This window comes from Myotis myotis, unplaced genomic scaffold, assembly GCF_014108235.1.
Source record: "Myotis myotis isolate mMyoMyo1 unplaced genomic scaffold, mMyoMyo1.p scaffold_m19_p_4, whole genome shotgun sequence".
Lineage (NCBI taxonomy): Eukaryota > Metazoa > Chordata > Mammalia > Chiroptera > Vespertilionidae > Myotis > Myotis myotis.
In genome coordinates, this window is record NW_023416346.1 from 73,285,786 (window position 1) to 73,305,833 (window position 20,048).

Here is a 20,048-nt window from a genome sequence, read left to right on the forward strand (position 1 = left end):
TTTCCAACTTGATATACATATAGCTTTAATGCAATCTCAAACAAAATCCCAGCAAGATTTCTTTCTTTTTTTTTTTCCACAAACTAGAGATATAAACCTTTATTTCACAACTTTGCCATAGTTCACTTTCTAATAGGACATGCACTGAGGACACAGTTTAAAATTCTGGGAAAGCAGATGCTGGGTGTCTTCCAGGCAGGAGCAAAGACATGGTCACTCCAGGGCCGATGCATTCCTGAAGCTCTCAGGTAGCAAGGACCAGATGTTCCAGTGTCATCCAACCCCAGTTTTACTTAGAGCTACCCTCCTTTTTTGGGGCCATCAGTCCTAATTTCATGCCAAGTTTTCACTAGATGCCCCCTGTTCTTCCAAATGAGTTTATGACCATAAGTAATATACCATATTCCAAAGAGAGCTCCCCCAAGATGTGCTTCATGATCAAAACATGTCCATCCCAGGATCATTCCTGCTATATCCTTGTCAATAATGGCTTTTAGGGCATTCCCTGTGGGGAACGTGAACATTGGAAGAAAGATAATGGCGAGCCTCCCTTCTGGGATCTTAGTGCAGACAGCTGCAAGGACCATCATGATTGCACCTGATGCTCCAAGTGATGGTCCATGTCTTCCTATAGGCACTTTACACACATAACTGAAAAAAATAGAAATAACACCTGCAGATAAGTACACCACCAGGAACTGCTTTTGACCCAGGATATTCACTATGCTGGAGGAGAAGTACCACAAAACATACATATTTGTTGCATATGAAACAAGGAGAAATGACTGAATGTAGACATCAAAATTGGAGAACAAAGGTCCTTTGAGGCTGGACTGGATGTGAAATATCTGATCATTCCCAGCTGTAAAGAAGGTGCTCTCCATAAACAGAATACAAAAGCATTTATAGCTAAAATACCTATCAACAGTCCGCTGGCCATCACTTAGGTTATTCCACCACTAAAAAAAGGCATTACAAGAGTCTGAATAGGATATGGAGAAGGTTAAAAGACTGTTTCTTCTACAGGAGGAATCAAAGCACTTCTCTTGTATGCTTCACTGAGGGAAGCCACCCCTTGCCAATATTCTCAGTGCAACAAGGAATGCGGAAGGCCAATGGATCTTGAGCTTTAGAAGGGCTGACACTAAGCACTAATTGTTGTGTTGAGATAGTGGTGTCTCAAGCCAATTCCCTAACCTGATAATCCTTTTACTGTTTACCAAACTTTACCTTTGACATGCCTTTATGCATTGCTAAAGGACAAATGTGTATTCAAGTAAATAAATAGAGAAGAAAAAAGATGGCAACTGGCAAGAAGGTAGTGAGGGAGAGTGTGTGTGTGAGAGAGGGAGGGAGCAATAGAGGAGGGTGTGGACGTGTGGTGTGTGTGTGTGTGTGTGAGCTAGGGACAGTTAGATCCTGTAGGTCTTCCAGGCGACTGCCAAACCGGGCAGTCTTAGAAGGTGAAACCCCACTGCCACCACAAACACACTGGGGAGGATACTGCTGTCACAGAAACCACACCATTTTGAATAACAGAACTGATTTAGACTAGGATACTAGCCTTGCCACTACCCAATCTGGTCTCAGACGCAAACTGGAACCCTACAGCCACTTGGGACAAACACCTGTGACCACAGCTGCAGACTCATGGACACCAAGACTCCAGGCATCGCAGTGGTGGATTTCTGTGAGTCACAGAGCCCATTCCCCTCTATACTGGCTTGCTGCAGTGGCGTAGAAACTGTTAGACCTGCTCCGCACAAGCAGGTCTCCTGCTCACACAGGTGGCTGTGCTACCTGAATGTGAGCCTGGGCACGCAGACACAGAGAGTTTGTTCCCTGCAGTGCACATTTGCATGACCTGACCCCATGCCCACACAGGGAGGCTGCACTAACTGAATTTGAGCCTGGGCGTGCAGACACAGTGAGTCTGCTTCCTGCAGCATGCACCCACATGACCAGACACCATGCCCATACAGAGTGGCTGTGATACCTGAATTTGAGCCTGTGTATGTGGACACAGGGAATCAGTTTCCCACAGCATGCACCTGTGTGAGCAGACCTCAGGCCCGCACAGGGCAGCTGTGCCACCTGACTTTGATTCTCAGTGAGTGCACAAGGAAGTCTGTTTCCTGTAGTGCAGGAATGGACGACCTGCTAACACAGGGCAGCTATGCAACCTGGTCCCCCAAGCAGACTGGGGAATCTGATTCTCCATGCAAAAGGCAGCACAGAGCACTAGTGACTTGACTCTGTATCTCATTGCCTGCACATGGGATCCCTGATTCTGAGGACACACACACTAAGAGCCAGTGATTCCAATGCTCAGCATATGAGCACACAGGGACCCTGATTCTTGGCACGAGGCTGCACCAAGTGACAGGGACTCTAATACTCTATTCTCAGCATGGGCACAGGGGAACACTGACTCCTGGCATGTGCTAAGGAACTCTGATATTTGTCACACCCCAGTGGGGTCTCTTTTTCAACATGGTGCAGGTGGGGTCCCTGATTCTAGGTGCATGCATGAGGCCAAAATGAGCACCAGTGACTCTGATCCTGGGCAAGCGTGGTTCCCACATACCCATGGCAGCTACATGTCTTGGTGTTGGAGCTTTTCAGCAACACTTAAGGGGTGCAAAGCTCCCACTGCACATGGCTCAGCCCCCACAACTCGATGATTGGACCTTCTGGTGATAGTTAGAATGGGAATACAATGAAACAAACCCCAGAGGAAAGAAAAATAGGAATCTCCAAGAAAAGAAATAAGTGAAACAGAAGCATGCAACATGACAGAAAAAGAATTAAGAGCAATGGACCTAGAGTGCATAAACCATATGGACGAGAAAATCAATAACCTATGCAAAAATCAGGAAGAAATCAAAAGCGAAATAGCTACAATAAAAAAAATACCATAGAAAGTTTCAACAGTAGACTAGAAGAATCAGAGGATCGAATTAGTGGGTTAGAAAATAAGGTAGAGAAACAAGCCCAATCTAAACAGCAACTGGAGAAAAAAATTAAAAAGAAGAAGAGCCTAAGGAAGCTTTGGGACAACACGGAACAATGTAACTTACATGTAATAGGGGTGCCAGAAGGACAAGAAGAGCAGCAAGGATTAGAGAATATATTTGAGGAAATAATGACAGAAAACTTCCCTGATATGGGGAAGAAAATAGTTACACAAGTACAGAGAGTCCGAAGCAAGATGAATCCCAAAAGATCCACAACAAGACACGTCATAATTACAATGGAAAATGTTAACAACAAAGAGAGAATCTTTAAGGCTGCAAGAAAGAGACATAGAGGTACTTACAAAGGATACCCCATCAGATTATCAAATAATTTCTGAACAGAAAAACATCAAGCTAGAAGAGAAGGGAATGAAGTATACAAAGTGAAGCAAAGCAAAGGACTGAATCCAAGAATACTCTATCCAGCAAGACCAGGGGTCCTCAAACTACTGCACACGGGCCACATGCGGCCCGCCGAAAATATTTACCTGACCTGCTGGGTGTTTTTGCCACCCCTGCCTGTTGCTTAGCAGCCGACTAGTTTTTTTAAAAACTAAAGTCTGGCCCTCCAACGGTCTGAGGGACAGTGAACTGGCCCCCTGTTTAAAAAGTCTGAGGATCCCTGAGCAAGACTATCAATCAAAATTGAAGAAATCAGGAGCTTTGCAGATAAAAAAGGGCTAAGGGGGTTAGTCACTACCAAGCCAGTGATGCAAGAAATGCTAAAGGGAATGCTGTAAAAAGAAGAAATATAAATGTAGGAAGGTATACAGGCATAAAGTACAGAAATGGCTACAAACAAGTACCTATCAATAATAATATTAAACATAAATGGATTAAATGCACCAATCAAAAAACCATCAAAAGAGTGAATGGATAAGAAAACATGACCGTGATACATCACATAAACAAATTGAAAGAAAAAAACCAAATGGTCATGTCAATTGATGCAGAAAAAGCATTTGACAAAATCCAACACCCATTTTTGATAAAAACTCTCAGCAAGGTGGGAGTAGAAGGGTCATACCTCAACATAATAAAAGCCATATATGACAGGCCCACAGCCAACATCATACTCAATAGACAAAAACTAACACCATTTCCCCTAAGAACAGGAACAAGACAGGGATGCCCACTCTCACCACTCCTGTTCAACATAGTACTGGAAGTACTAGCCATTGCAATTAGACAAAAAGAAGAAATAAAATGCATCCAAATTGGAAAAGAGGAACTAAAACTGTCCTTATTTGCAGATGACGTGATATTATACATACAAAACCCTAGAGACTCCATCAAAAACTACTAGACTTAATACATGAATTTTACAATGTAGCAGGATACAAAATTAACCCCAAGAAATGTGAGACATTTCTATACAGCAATAGTGAACTTTCAGAGAGTTTATAAAAACAATCCCATTTACCATCGCACCAAAAAAATTAAGCTACCTAGGAATAAACTTAACTAAAGAGGTAAAAGACCTCTACTCAGAAAACTACAGGATATTGAAAAAAGAGATAGAGGACGACATAAACAGATGGAAGCACATACCGTATTCATGGATTGGTAGAATCAACATCATTAAAATGTCCATACTACCCAAAGCAATCTATAAATTCAACGCACTCCCCATTAAAATACCAATGGCAAACTTCACAGATCTAGAACGAACTCTCCAAAAATTCATCTGGAATAAAAAAAGACCCCAAATAGCTGCAGCAATCCTGAAAAAGAACAAAGTAGGTGGGATCTCAATACCAGATATCAAGATGTATTACAAAGCCACTGTTCTCAAAACTGCCTGGTACTGGCACAAGAACAGACATATAGATCAATGGAATAGAATAGAGAGCCCAGAAATCGTCCCAAACCAATATGCTCAATTAATATTTGACAAAGGAGGCAAGAACATACAATGAAGCCAAGATAGTCTCTTCAATAAATGGTGTTGGGAAAATTGGACAGATATATGCAAGAAAATGAAACTAGACCACGAACTTACACCATACACAAAAATAAACTCAAAATGGATGAAGGACTTAAATGAAAGAGGAAAACCGTAAAAATACTAGAAGAATCCAAAGGTAACAAAATCTCAGACATATGTTGAAGCAATTTCTTCACTGATACAGCTCCTAGGGTACTTGAAACGAAAGAGAAAATGAACAAATGGGACTACATCAAAATAAAAAGCTTCTGCACAGCAAAAGAAACCATCAACAAAACAACAAGAAAGCCCACTGCGTGGGAAAACATATTTGCCAATGTCATATCTGATAATGGCCTAATCTCCAAAATTTATAGGGAACTCATACAACTTAACAAAAGGAAGATAAACAATCCAATCAAAAAATGGGCAAAGGACCTAAATAGCTACCTTTCAAAAGAGGACATTCAGAAAGCCAAGAGATACATGAAAAAATGCTCAAAGTCACTAATCATCCGAGAGATGCAAATAAAAACAACAATGAGGTACCATCTCACACCTGTCAGACTGGCTATCAACAACAAATCAACAAATGACAAGTGCTGGAGAGGATGTGGAGAAAAAGGAACACTCATGCACTGCTGGTGGGAATGCAGACTGGTGCAGCCACTATGGAAGACAATATAGAGTTTCCTCAAAAAACTACAAATGGAACTCCCATTTGACCCTGTGATCCCACTACTAGGAATATATCCCAAGAAACCAGAAACACCAATCAGAAAGGATATATGCACCCATATGTTCATAGCAGCACAATTCACCATAGCTAGAATCTGGAAACAGCCTAAGTGCCCATCAGTAGATGAATGGATTAGAAAACTATGGTACATCTACACGATGGAATTCTATGCTGCTGTAAAATGAAGGAACACTTACCATTTGCAACGGCATGGATGGAACTGGAGAGCATTATGCTAAGTGAAATAAGCCAGTCAATGAAGGAAAAATACCACATGATCTCACTCATTCATGCATAATAGAGACCATTATAAACTTTTGAACAATAATAGATACAGAGGCAGAGCTGCCTCAAACAGATTGTCAAACTTCAGCGGGAAGGCCGGGGAAGGTTGGGGGACAGGAGGGAGGGGTGTAAGAGATCAACTGAAGGACTTGTATGCATGCATATAAGCATAACCAATGGACATAAGACACTGGGGGGTAGAGGAGGCCAGGGGATTGTCAAGGGCGGGGGGAAAAGAAAGGACACATATGTAATACCCTTTGTAATACCTTAAGCAATAAAAAAAAAAAATTAAAAAAAAAGATGGAAGTAAATCCCACCCCAAATTCAAGAAAAAAAAACAAGAAAGAAAACATGTATCATATATGTGCTGTCTACTAGAGACCACATCAGAACAAGGGACTCACAGAGAGTGAAAGGATGGAAATATATCTATTAGGCAAATGGAAATGAAAAATAAAGCTGGGGTAACAATATTTATATCTGACCAAATAGACCACAAAGTGAAGAACATAAGACACAAGGAGGGCCACTTCATAATTCTAAAGGGATCAATACAACAAAAGGATAAAACTCTGGTAAACATTTATGCACACAATGCAGGAGCACCCAAATACATTAAAGAAAAAAACCTTCTGGCAGATATCAGGGGAGAGATTGACAGAAACACAATCATAGTAGGAGACTTAATACCCTATTAACGTCACTAGATAAATCCTCTAGACAAAAAAAAAAAAAAAAAAAAATCAGCAAAGAAACTTCAATCCTAAATGAATCACTAGATCAGATGGACTTAATTTTCATCTTTAGAACATTCCACCCCAAAACTACAGAGTATACATTCTTCTCAAGTGCACATGAGACATTTTCAAAGATAGACCACATATTGGGACACAGGCAAAGTCTCTCCAAATTCAAGAGGATTGAAATAATATCAAGCATCTTCTCAGATCACAATTCCATAACATTAAAAACCAACTAGAGTAAAAACAATCACAGAAATTCAAACACTTTGAGGCTGAATAGCATACTATTAAACATCAAGTGGGTTAGGAAAGAGATCAAAGAAGAAATAAAAAACATCCTGGAAACAAAAGACAATGAAAACACAGCAATCCAAAATCTCTGGGGCACAGTGATAGCAATCCTGAGAGGGAAGTTCATAGCATTTAAGGCCTACCTAAAAACAAAACAAAACAAAACAAAACAGAGGAGGGAAAATGGCGGCGGTATAAACGGATGTGTCCTGTGCCTTGTCCTGGAACAGATAAGGGTGAGCAGCTGTAACGGGTAACATGCAGCCCGAATAGGCAGAGGATTTTCAGCTGAGATACTGTCTGCAGCTAGGAAAGACCAAGAACCCCCAGGAAAAAAAGGACGGTTGGAGACTGCAGCTGAAGCCTCTCGTGGTGCGCCAACTAAGCAGCGGAGACTGCGCCATCTTGGGTGGTTGTTGCCGGCATCCAGAGACGAGCTACTAACCTGGAAACAAGGGATCTCAAGCAGCGTGACTGCCTGAACTCAGACGAGCACTGCTTCTTCTCACGGAAAGGTTGGACATCCCCTAAAGGTGCAGTTTGCAGTTCGGGTTGGAGGGAGGACCGAGCTCGCGCGTGTGGGGCGGAATCTGCGCCCCACAGAGTCTGCAGCCGTTGGGACCAGCGTGACCCGCGAGTGGGGAAGAGGCCCCACAGGGCTGCTGGCAGAAGGGAACGCGAAAAATGAGCCCATAGCTGGACTGGATGTAAAGGAGCAGCCTTGGACTTTGCCAACCTGCTGGCTGCTTGGTGCCAGGGGCAAGTGGGCGCGCGGAGACTGCGCGCGGAGACTGTGCGCATACCTGGAAGGTGGAGGCTTGCGAATTCGCACAACTATCAGGCTCTTGTTACAGTTCCCCTTAGATCCGTGCATTTGATTATTAAACCCAGTGCATGGGATTCCCCAGTTGGGGTCATTTGCAGAGCCCGTAGGGGAAAGTTCTTTTTGGGGAGCCTGGGAAACAGCGGGCAGTGGCAAGGAACCAGCTCTGGGCAGTGGTCTTTCCCGAATCAGTTCCAAATACCATAGAGGAAAAAACAAAAAAAAAAAACAAAACCCTACTGATAGAGAGGACTTATAGCCTCGGAGGTCAATCCAGACACACTGCCACCCAGAGGCAGAGCCACGAACTGTCTCTTCTGCGATCACAAATAAAGGCAGTCTGGTAAACAAATACAAGCTGCCTTAAAATCAGGTCTGTGGTTTACTGCACGGAGGGACAGTGTATCGCAAGGAAGTTCAACACTCCTCTGAATGCCTGGCAGGACTGAGGCGTGCCAAAAAGAAGAGTGGAAGATCTGAAGCACCTTCACTTCCGAATATTTATATATATATATTTTTTTTAATTCTTTTTTCACCATTTCATTAAGAACCTATTTTATTTTTTTATTTTATTTTTTATTTTTTTCATCACTTGATTTTACCTTTTTAATTACTACATTTTTTTAACCAGTATTATTGCTATCCTTTTACCATTTTTTCAAGTGTCATTTTATTTTTTATTATTTTTTTTTGTTTTTCTTTATTTTATTTTGGGATTAGTGTTATACGCACTATTTTCATCGTTCCTTTAGCATCATTTCTCTCTAGCTCACATTTACCCTTAAGCCAAAACTCTCTTCCTCACTTTTCCCCTTTTGTTGTCCTGTTTCTCTTACCCTATTCCTGCATTGGATTTTACCTATTCCTTCTTTCTACCCACTGTCTAAATTTCACCCTACTTATATATCTAATTTACAATCCCTCGCTCTCCCCATACAAATAGCCTCTTCCCCACCTCTATTTCATTCTCTTACTTTTTTTTTTGTCTTTTTGTTTCTTTCTTCTCTCCCTTTTCCCAATCTCATTTTGGCACTCCTTTTTGTTTTTTATTTTTCTCTTTAATCTTTTTCTCTTTTTTCTTCTTTATCCCCTAATTCTCTTCGCTCGGGGGGTCACCTTTATTTGGGGTTATTAATATCGTGAATGCATTTAGTTTGTTGCCTTGTACGTTGTGTCTTGTTGTGTTGTATTTTGTGCCTTTGAATCAACGCAGCAGAGAGAGAACTACATAACCAAACACCTTGAGAAGAGAAATCATGGTGAAACAAAGAACCAACCCAAATATGAAAGAAAAACAGGCATCATCAGAAAAGGAAGTAAACGAAATGGAGGCAATGGAGGCAAGCAACCTGTCAGAGAAAGAATTCAGAGTAATGGCCATAAGGTGGATGAAAAGAATGGAAGACCAATTCAACAATATGTGTAGGAACCAAGAGGAAATGAAGAAGAACCAAGAGGAAATGAAGAGAAACCAAGAAGAAATGAAAAACGACATCACTGATATAAAGAACTCAATAGAAAGCATCAACAGTAGACTAGAAGAAGCAGAGGACCGCATCAGTGAGCTAGAAGACAAGGTAGAAAAAAATACCCAAACAGAACAGCTTCTAGAAAAAAAAATTAAAAAGCAGGAGGAGAGCCTAAGAGAACTATGGGACAATGCTAAACGAAACAACATCCGAATAATAGGGGTGCCAGAAGGAGAGGAAACTGAGCAAGGAATAGAAAACCTGTTTGAAAAAATAGTAACAGAAAATTTTCCCTGATATAGGGAGGAAAAAACTCACACAAATCCAAGAAGCTCACAGAGTCCCAAACAAAATGAACCCGAAAAGACCGACACCAAGGCACATAATAATTAAATTGTCAAACACCAACGACAAAGCAAGAATCTTAAAAGCAGCCAGAGAGAGACAGAAAGTTACCTACAAAGGATCCCCCATCAGACTAGCGACCGATTTCTCAACAGAAACACATCAGGCAAGAAGGGAATGGAATGAAATATACAAAGTCATGCAAAGGAAGGGTCTGAATCCAAGAATACTATACCCAGCGAGGCTATCAATCAAAATTGAGGGTCAAATCAGGAGCTTCACAGACAAAAACGGTCTACGGGAGTTTATTACAACCAAACCAGCAATGCAAGACATGCTAAAGGGTATGCTGTAAATAGAAAAAAGAGGAAACAAAGAAGGAACGCAGTGGTGAAGAACAAAAATGGCGACTAACAAGTTTCTATCAATAATAACTTTAAATGTAAATGGATTAAATTCCCCAGTCAAAAGGCATAGGGTAAATGAGTGGATAAGAAAACATGACCCATATATCTGCTGTCTACAGGAAACCCACCTCAGAAAAAAAGACGCACACAGACTGATGGCGAAGGGATGGAAAAAGGTTTTTCAGGCCAATGGAAGTGAAAAAAAAGCTGGGGTAGCAATACTTATATCTGACAAATTAGATCTCAAAGTGAAGGACATAAAAAGAGATAAAGAAGGCCACTTAATAATACTAAAGGGAGCAGTCCAACAAGAAGAAATAACTCTGGTAAATATATATGCACCCAATATAGGAGCACCCAAATACGTAAGAAATCTTCTGGAGAAGATCAAGGGAGAGATTGACAACAATACAATCATAGTAGGGGATCTTAACACCCCATTATCTCCACTGGACAAATCCTCTAAACAGAAACTCAGCAAAGAAACATCAATCCTAAATTACTCACTAGATCAGATGGAATTAATTGACATCTTCAGAACATTTCACCCCAAAGTCACAGAATATACATTCTCCTCGGGTGCACATTTGTCATCTTCAAAGATAGACCATATATTGGGTCACAGACAAAGTCTCTTCAAATTCAAGAAAATTGAAATCATATCAAGTATCTTCTCAGACCACAAAGGCATAAAACTGGAAATCAACTACAACAAAAACAATCCAAAAAAATCAAACACATGGAGACTAAATAGCATGCTATTAAACAACGACTGGGTCACCAGTGAGATCAAAGAAGAAATAAAAAACATCATGGGAACAAATGACAATGAAAACACAACAATCCAAAACCTATGGGACACAGCAAAAGCAGTCTTGAGAGGGAAGTTCATAGCTCTACAAGCCTAATGCAAAAAACAAGAAACAATGAGAATAAATGACCTAACTCTACAACTCGAAGAATTAGAAAGAGAGCAACAAAAAAAGCCCACTGTAAGCAGAAGGAAGGAAATAACAAAGATCAGAGCAGAGATAAACGACATAGAGACCAAAAAAACAATACAAAAGATCAACAAACCCAAGAGCTGGTTCTTTGAAAGGATAAACAAGATTGATACACCTCTAGCCAGGCTCACCAAGAAACAAAGAGAGAAGACCCAAATAAACAAAATCAGAAATGAAAGAGGAGAAATAACAACAGACCCCAAAGAAATACAAAGGATTGTTAGAAAATACTGTGAACAACTCTACTCCAACACACTAGACAACCTGGAGGAAATGGACATATTCCTAGATAAATACAACCTTCCAAAACTTAACCAGGAAGAATCTAAAAATCTCAATAGGCCAATAACTATGGAGGAAATCGAAGCAGTAATCAAAAAGCTTCCAGCAAACAAAAGCCCGGGGCCAGATGGCTTCACAGGGGAGTTTTACCAAACATTCAAGGAAGACCTAAAACCTATCCTCCTCAGACTATGTCAAAAGATCCAAGAGGAAGGAGCACTTCCCAGCTCATTCTATGAAGCCAACATCACCCTAATCCCAAAACCAGATAAAGACAATACAATGAAAGAGAATTATAGGCCAATATCCCTCATGAACATAGATGCCAAAATCCTCAACAAAATCCTAGCAAATCGGATCCAGCAGTACATCAAAAAGATCATACACCATGACCAAGTAGGATTTATCCCAGGGATGCAAGGATGGTACAATATCCGCAAATCAATAAATGTGATACATCACATAAACAAATTGAGAGAGAAAAACCACATAGTCATATCAATTGATGCTGAAAAAGCGTTTGACAAAATCCAACACCCTTTCTTGATAAAAACTCTCAGCAAAATAGGAATTGAGGGATCATACCTCAACATAATAAAAGCCATATATGACAAACCCACAGCCAACATCAAAATCAATGGGCAAAAACTAAAACCATTCCCCCTAAAAACAGGAACAAGACAGGGATGCCCCCTCTCACCACTCCTGTTCAACATAGTACTGGAAGTACTAGCCATTGAGATCAGACACGAAGAAGAAATAAAAGGCATCCAGATTGGAAAAGAAGAAGTAACACTGTCCTTATTTGCAGATGACATGATACTGTACATACAGAAACCTAAAGACTCCATCAAAAAATTATTAGACTTAATAAATGAATTCGGCAATGTAGCAGGATACAAAATTAATGCTAAGAAATCCATGGCATTTCTTTACACCAATAATGAACTTACAGAAAGTGAAACTACAGAAGCAATCCCATTTACCATTGCACCAAAAAAATTAAAATACCTAGGAATAAACTTAACTAAGGAGGTAAAAGACTTATATGCTGAAAACTACAGGACACTGAAAAAAGAGATAGAGGAAGACATAAACAGAATGAAGAATATACCGTGTTCATGGATTGGTAGAATCAACATCATCAAAATGTCCATACTACCCAAAGCAATTTATAGATTCAATGCAATCCCCATTAAATTACCAACAGCATATTTCACAGATCTAGAACAAATGTTCCAAAAATTCATCTGGAATAAAAAAAGACCCCGAATAGCTGCAGCAATCCTGAGAAAGAACAAAGTAGGTGGGATCTCAATACCAGATATCAAACTGTATTAAAAAGCCACTGTTCTTAAAACAGCTTGGTACTGGCACAAAAACAGACATATAGATCAATGGAATAGAATAGAGAACCCAGAAATCAACCCAAACCACTATGCCCAATTAATATTCGACAAAGGAGGCAAGAGCATACAATGGAGTCAAGACAGTCTTTTCAATAAATGGTGTTGGGAAAATTGGACAGATACATGCAAAAGGATGAAACTAGATCACCAACTCACACCATACACAAAAATAAACTCAAAATGGATAAAAGAATTAAATGTAAGACGGGAAACCATAAAAATACTAGAGGAATCCACAGGCAGCGAAATCGCAAACATATGCCGAAGAAATTTCTTCTCTGATAATGCTCCTAGGGCAATGGAAACTAAAGAGAAAATAAACAAATGGGACTACATCAAAATAAAAAGCTTTTGCACAGCAAAGGAAACCATCAACAAAACAACAAGAAGACCCACTACATGGGAGAACATATTTGCCAATGATACCACTGATAAGGGTTTAATTTCCAACATTTACAGGGATCTCATGAAACTTAACAAAAGGAAGATAAACAACCCAATAAAAAAATGGGCAACGGACCTAGATAGACACTTTTCGAAAGAGGACATACAGAAGGCCGAAAGACATATGAAAACCTGCTCAAAGTCACTAATTATACGAGAGATGCAAATCAAAACGACAATGCGTTATCATCTCACACCTGTCAGAATGGCTATCATCAACAAATCAACAAACAACAAGTGTTGGAGAGAATGTGGAGAAAAAGGAACCCTTCTGCACTGCTGGTGGGAATGCAGACTGGTGCAGCCACTGTGGAGAACAGTATGGAGCTACCTCAGAAGACTAAAAATGGAACTCCCATTTGACCCAGTGATCCCACTACTAGGAATATATCCCAAGAAACCAGAAACGCCAATCAGAAAGGATATATGCACCCCTATGTTCATAGCAGCACAATTCACGATAGCTAAGATTTGGAAACAGCCTAAGTGCCCATCAGCAGATGAGTGGATTAGAAAACTGTGGTACATATACACAATGGAATACTATGCTGCGGTAAAAAAAAAAGGAACTCTTGCCTTTTGCAACAGCATGGATGGAACTGGAGAGCATTATGCTAAGTGAAATAAGCCAGTCAGAGAAAGATAAATACCACATGATCTCACTCATTTGTGGATTATAGAGAACAACATAGACTGATGAAAAAGGACAGACCCAAAGACTGAGAAACAGCAATCAGGCTATCAATCCCCAGAAGGAAAGTAGGGGAGGGCGGGGGTAAGGGGAAGAGATCAACCGAAGGACTTGTATACATGTATATAAGCCAAACCAATGGACATGGACAACAGGGGGATGGGAGCATAAGTTTGTGTGTGGGGGGGGGGAGGTTGGGGGTTAATGGGGGGGATGAGGACACATTTGTAATACCTTAACTAATAATAATAAAAAAAAAAACCAAAAAACCTGGTAATAAACCATCTAACTCTGCAACTTGAAGAATTAGAAAAGAGTGTTGAGTAAGACTCCCTCCACATTTTGCGTGGAGTAGGGTTCGGTATCTGAAAGAGGAGCCGCACAACAAATGAGAGAAAAAGACACGAGATAATTTTGCAATATTGGGGGACCAGGTGGCAAGTCCCGAAGGACTTCCTCCACTGCTCAGGCTGCTCCAATCTTTTATTGATCTGGAGTAGCCCTTAGGGTAAGGAGGTTTCAATGACACACAGATCAGCAAACAATTTTCAGGAATAGGCAAAGTATCTGATTAGCTTATCAATAGATTTCCGGGAGTAGGCAGAGTATCTGATTAACAATAATCAATAAGGATCTACATAAGTATCTAAGGAATTTAGGGAACTAAGGTGGGGATGCTTCAACTATTATTACCTAAATTAACTGGGTGGTGCACAGTTCTGACCTTTGCTAGAACTTCAAAGGTTACTAGCTTTTGGGGGGTCTCTGTCTAAACTCAGCTAGTGAAGACAATGAATGGACTCCTGCAAAAGAGAGCAACAAGAAATGCACAGTGTGAGAAGAAGGAAGAAAATAATAAAAATCAGAGCAGAGCCCTTACCAGTTTGGCTCAGTGGATAGTGTCTGCTTGCGGACTCAAAGGTCCCAGGTTCAATTCTGGTCAAGGGCGTATACCTTGGCTGCGGGCAAATACCCAGTAGGGAGTGTGCAGGAGGCAGCTGATCAATGTTTCTCTCTCATCAATGTTTCTAACTCTCTATCCCTCCCCCTTCCTCTCTGTAAAAAATCAATAAAATATATTTAAAAAAAAAAGATCAGAGCAGAAATAAATGACAGAGAGACAAAAAAACAAACAACCAAAGTAAAATAATACAAAAGATCAATGAAACCAAGAACTGGTGCTTTGAAAGGATAAACAAGATTGATGAACCTCTAGCCAGGCTCACCAAAAAGCAAAGAGAGAGGTGAAATAACAGACCCCACAGAAATATGAAGAATCTTTAAAAAAATACTATGAGCAACTCTATTCCAACAAACTGGTCAACCTAGACAAAATGGACATCCTCGGAAAATACAACCTCCCAAAACTCAAGCAGGAAGAATAAAAAAATCTGAGTAGGCTGATAACTATGGAGGAAATTGAAGCAGTAATTAAAAAACTTCCTGCAAACAAAAGACCTGGACCAGACGGTGTCCCAGGAGAGTTTTATCAAACATTCAAAGAAGAAATAAAAGGTATTTTCCTCAAAAAATTCAAGAGGAAGGAGCACTTCCAAGCTTTCTACAAAGCCATCATTACCCTAATCCCAAAACCAGATAAAGACAATACAAAAAAAGAGAATTACAGACCAATATCTCTCATGAATATAGACACCAAAATTCTAAACAACATTCTAGTAAATCAAATCCAGCATTGCATTAGAAAGATAATGGACCATGGCCAAGTGGGATTTATTCCTGGGACGCAAGGAAGGTACAATATCTGCATACCAATATATGTGGTACATCACATAAACAAATTGAGAGATAAAAACCATATAACCATATCCATTGATGCAGAAAAAGCATTTGAGAAAATTCAACACCCTTTCTTGATAAAAGCTATCAGCAAGGTGATAATAGAGGGATTATACTTCAACATAATAAAAGCCATATATGACAAACCCACAGCTAACATCATACTCAATGGTCAAAAGCTAAAAACAATTCCCCTAAAAACAGGAACAATACAGGGATGCCCACTCTCACCACCCCTGTTTGACATAGTAGTGGAAGTACTAGCCATTGTGATCATACAAGAAGAAGAAGTAAAATGCATCCAAATTGGAAAATAAATATGTAAAACTGTCCTTATTTGCTGATGGCATGATATTGTACATGGAATACCCCAAAGATTCCATCAAAAAAGTACTACACTTAATGAATGAATTTGGAAATGTAGCAGGATACAAAATTAACACCCAGAAGTTTATGGTTTGTTAACGTAAAAAAAAAAACCCATTGAAACCTGTAAAGAATTTTTGTGAATTTATTGGAGCCAAACTGTCGACATATGCCGGGAAGCAGAACCTCAACGAATTGAGATAGTGCTCCGGAAAATGGCAGGGTTACATCCGTATTTATATATGAAATTCATTGGTGACAGATTTAAGGAGGTGGGATTAAGCGAAGCAGGGAAACCTCTGTGATAGGATAAAAAGTAAAATGATGGACACATACTTAGGTGGGTGCAGGAACAATTAATATGATGATGAAGGAATCTGTGGTATCTGTCCTGGGACCCAGCACACCTGGTTGTGCCCCAGGGGCTCCATAAAAAGGGAAGTCACAAGTTACCCAGACATCCCAGGGACATGTTATCATAGATGCAAAGAGACGGATAGGCTCAGTTATGGTAAAGGTTGACTTTATCAGTGAAGATATCGGCTTAGGACATAACTGCCCACCATAACTGCTTTTAGTTAAGGTTTAATTTCAGACCATCCTTTGTGGTTACTTTAGGTCTCCAAGTCTGCAAAACTGCCATGCAGGCCTCTCCTGAGCTTGTCAGGTCAGCATGTGGCCCCTTTCGTCCACAAGTTTTTCTATACACCCGTAATGAATTCACAGAAAGAGAAATTAAAAAAGCAATCCCATTTATCATTGCAACAAAAAAAATTAGGATAACTTGTGTGGATGAAAGGGGCCACACGCTGACCTGACAAGCTCAGGGGCGGCCTAAGTGGCAGACTAGCAGACTCAGAGACCTAAAATAACCACAAAGGATGGTCCGAAATTAAACTGAAACTGAAAGCAGTTATGATGGGCAGTTACGCCCTAGGCCTGTATCTTCACTGACAAGGTCCACTTTACCGTAACTGAGCCTATCTGTCTTTTTGCATCTAAAATAACATATCCTTGGAATATCTGGGTAACTTGTGACTTCTCTTTTTATGGAACCCCTGGGGCACAACCAGGTGTGCTAAGCCCAGGACAGATGCAGCAGATTCTTTCATTTATCATGTTAATTGTTCCTGCACCCACCTAAGTATGTGTCCATCATTTTACTTTTTATCCTATCACAGAGGTTTCCCCCACTTCGCTTAATCCCACCTCCTTAAATGTGTCACCAATGAATTTCATGTATAAATACGGATGTAACCCTGCCATTCTCCAGAGCACTATCTCAATTTGTTGAGGTTCTGCTTCCCAGCATATGTCGACAGTTTGGCTCAAATAAACTCACAAAAATTCTTTACAGGTTTCAATGGTTTTTTACGTTAACACTAGGAATAAACTTAACCAAGGAGATAAAGGACCTGTATTCAGAAAATTTCAGGATGCGGAAAAAAAAAGAGATAGAGGAAGACATGAACAAATGGAAGAATATACCATGTTCATGTATTGGTAGAATCAACATTATTAAAATGTCCATACTACCCAAAACAATCTATAAATTCAGTGCAATCCCCTTTAAAACACCAAAGGAATACTTCAAAGACCTAGAACAAATTCTACAAAAATTCATCTGGAATAGAAAAAAAAAAGATCCTGAATAGCTGCATCAATCTTGAGAAAGAACAATTTTGGAGGGATCACAATACCAGATATGAAGCTATAGTACAAAGCCATTGTTCTCAAAGCTTCTTGGTACTGGCACAGGTACAGACATTTAGACCAGTGGAAAAGAACAGAGAACCCAGAAGTTGACACAAGCCATTATGCTCAATTAACATTTGACAAAGGAGGCAACAGCATAAAGTGGAGTCAAGACAGTCTCTTCAATAAATGGTGTTGGGAAAACTGGACAGATATTTGCAAAAAAATAAAACTAGATCACCAACTTACACAATACACAAAAATAAACTCAAAATGGATAAAGGACTTAAACCTAAGATGGGAAACCACAAAAATCTTTGAAGAAGCCCTAGACAGCAAAATAGCAGACATTTGTCATAGCAATATCTTTACCGATACACCTCCTAGGGCAATGGAAGCTAAGAAGAAAATAAACAAGTGGGGTTACATCAAAATAAAATGCTTCTGCAGAGCAAAAAATCCATCAAAAAAGTGAAAAGGTAGCCCACTGTATGGGAGAACATATTTGCCAATGCTATCTCCGATAAGGTTTTAATCTCTAAAATTTATAGTGAACTCATACAACTTAACAAAAGGAAGATAAACAATCCAATCAAAAAATAGGCAAAGGACCTAAATAAACACTTTTCAAAAGAGGACATTCAGAAAGCCAAGAGACATATGAAAACATGCTCAAAGTCACTAATCATCTGAGAGATGCAAATCAAAACAACAATGAGGTACCACCTCACACCTGTCAGAATGGCTATTATCAACAAATCAACAAATGCCTAGTGCTGGAGAGGATGCAGAGAAAATGGAGCCCTCTTTCACTGCTGGTGGGAATGCAGACTGGTGCACCCACTGTGGAAAACATTATGGTGTTTTCTTAAAAAATTAAAAATGGAACTGCCTTTTGACCCAGTAATACCACTTCTAGGAATATATCCCAAGAAAACAGAAACACCAGTCAGAAAGGATATATGAACCCCTATATACATAGTAGCACAATTTATAATAGCTAAGACTTGGAAACAGCCTAAGTGCCCACCAGCAGGTGAGTGGATTAGAAAACTGTGGTACATCTCCACAATGGAATACTACACTGCTATAAAAAAGAAGGAATTCTTACCATTTGCAACAGCATGGATGGACCTGGAGAGCATTATGCTAAGTGAAATAAGCCTGTCAGTAAATGAAAAATACCACATGATCTCACTCATTTATGGATAATAAAGAACATTATAAACTAAATAACAGAAATAGATACAGAGGCAGAGAAGCATCAAACAGAATGTCAAACTACAGAGAAGGCTGGGGAGGGCTGTGGGGGGAGGTAAGAGATCAACCGAAGGACTTGTATGCATCCATATAAGCATTACGAATGGACGCAAGACACTGAGTAGGGGCTGAGGGCATGTGCTGGGGGTAGGGGAGGCTGGAGGAAGGTCAATAGTGGCCAAAGGGAGACATAAGTGCTACTATTTGTAATACTTTAAGCAATAAAATTAAATTTAAAATGTAAATAAATAGCGGACCAGGGCTGAAGTTGGTGTGTCTCTTCAAGAAAGAGGCTCCCCTTGGCCCCCAGTGCCTTCTAAATTCATATTGCTTTTATAGCATTTTCATTTGTGTGTTGGCCCCTCTTTCAGATCCTGAACCCCACCGCGAAGGTCGTGGCACTTCACCACTTGTTCCTGTGTCTGATTTTCCAGGTTCAGCCTTCCTGAGAGCTTTTAGGAATCCACATTTTTTGCTGTGTAAAAAAGTTAAACTGGCATCCATGCAGCTGTGGCTGGGCCAGGGCTGCAGGGAGCTCCTCATAGCTGTGGGCCCCCCCATCTCCCCCCAACCCCCGTCACAGCCCAGGCCTGGCCATAGCAGCAGCCTTTCTGTGTCCAGCCTTGCCACACCATCTTCCCCACAGCAAGCTTTCTTAATGGATATTGACAAACTAGCCCAGATCAGCCAACACAATATTAAAGCAAAAGAACAAAGTTGGAGGACTAACACTCAACGACTTCAAGACTTAACTATAAAGCAAAGTAATAAAAAAGCGTGATATTAATGAAAGAATAGACAAATCACAAATGGAACAGAAAGGTGAGCCCAGAAATAGGCTCATACAAAATAGTCATATGAACTTTGACAAAGAACTAAAGGAAATACAATGAAGCAATGAGAATCATTTCAATGAATGGTGCTGTAACAACTGGACAGTCACTTGCCAAAAATTCTAAATATAGGCTTTGCATCTCTTGCAACAATTAACTCAAAGTGGATGGCAGACCTAAATGTAAAATGTGAAATTATACAACTCCTAGAAGTTAAT

The 20,048-nt window shown here is 40.1% G+C and overlaps 1 pseudogene; it reads right to left on the bottom strand.

Moving 5' to 3' along the window:
- Positions 1-299: 299 nt before the first annotated feature.
- On the bottom strand, positions 300-19,632 carry LOC118653469 (annotated as a pseudogene).
- Between the last annotated feature and the right edge of the window lie 416 nt (positions 19,633-20,048).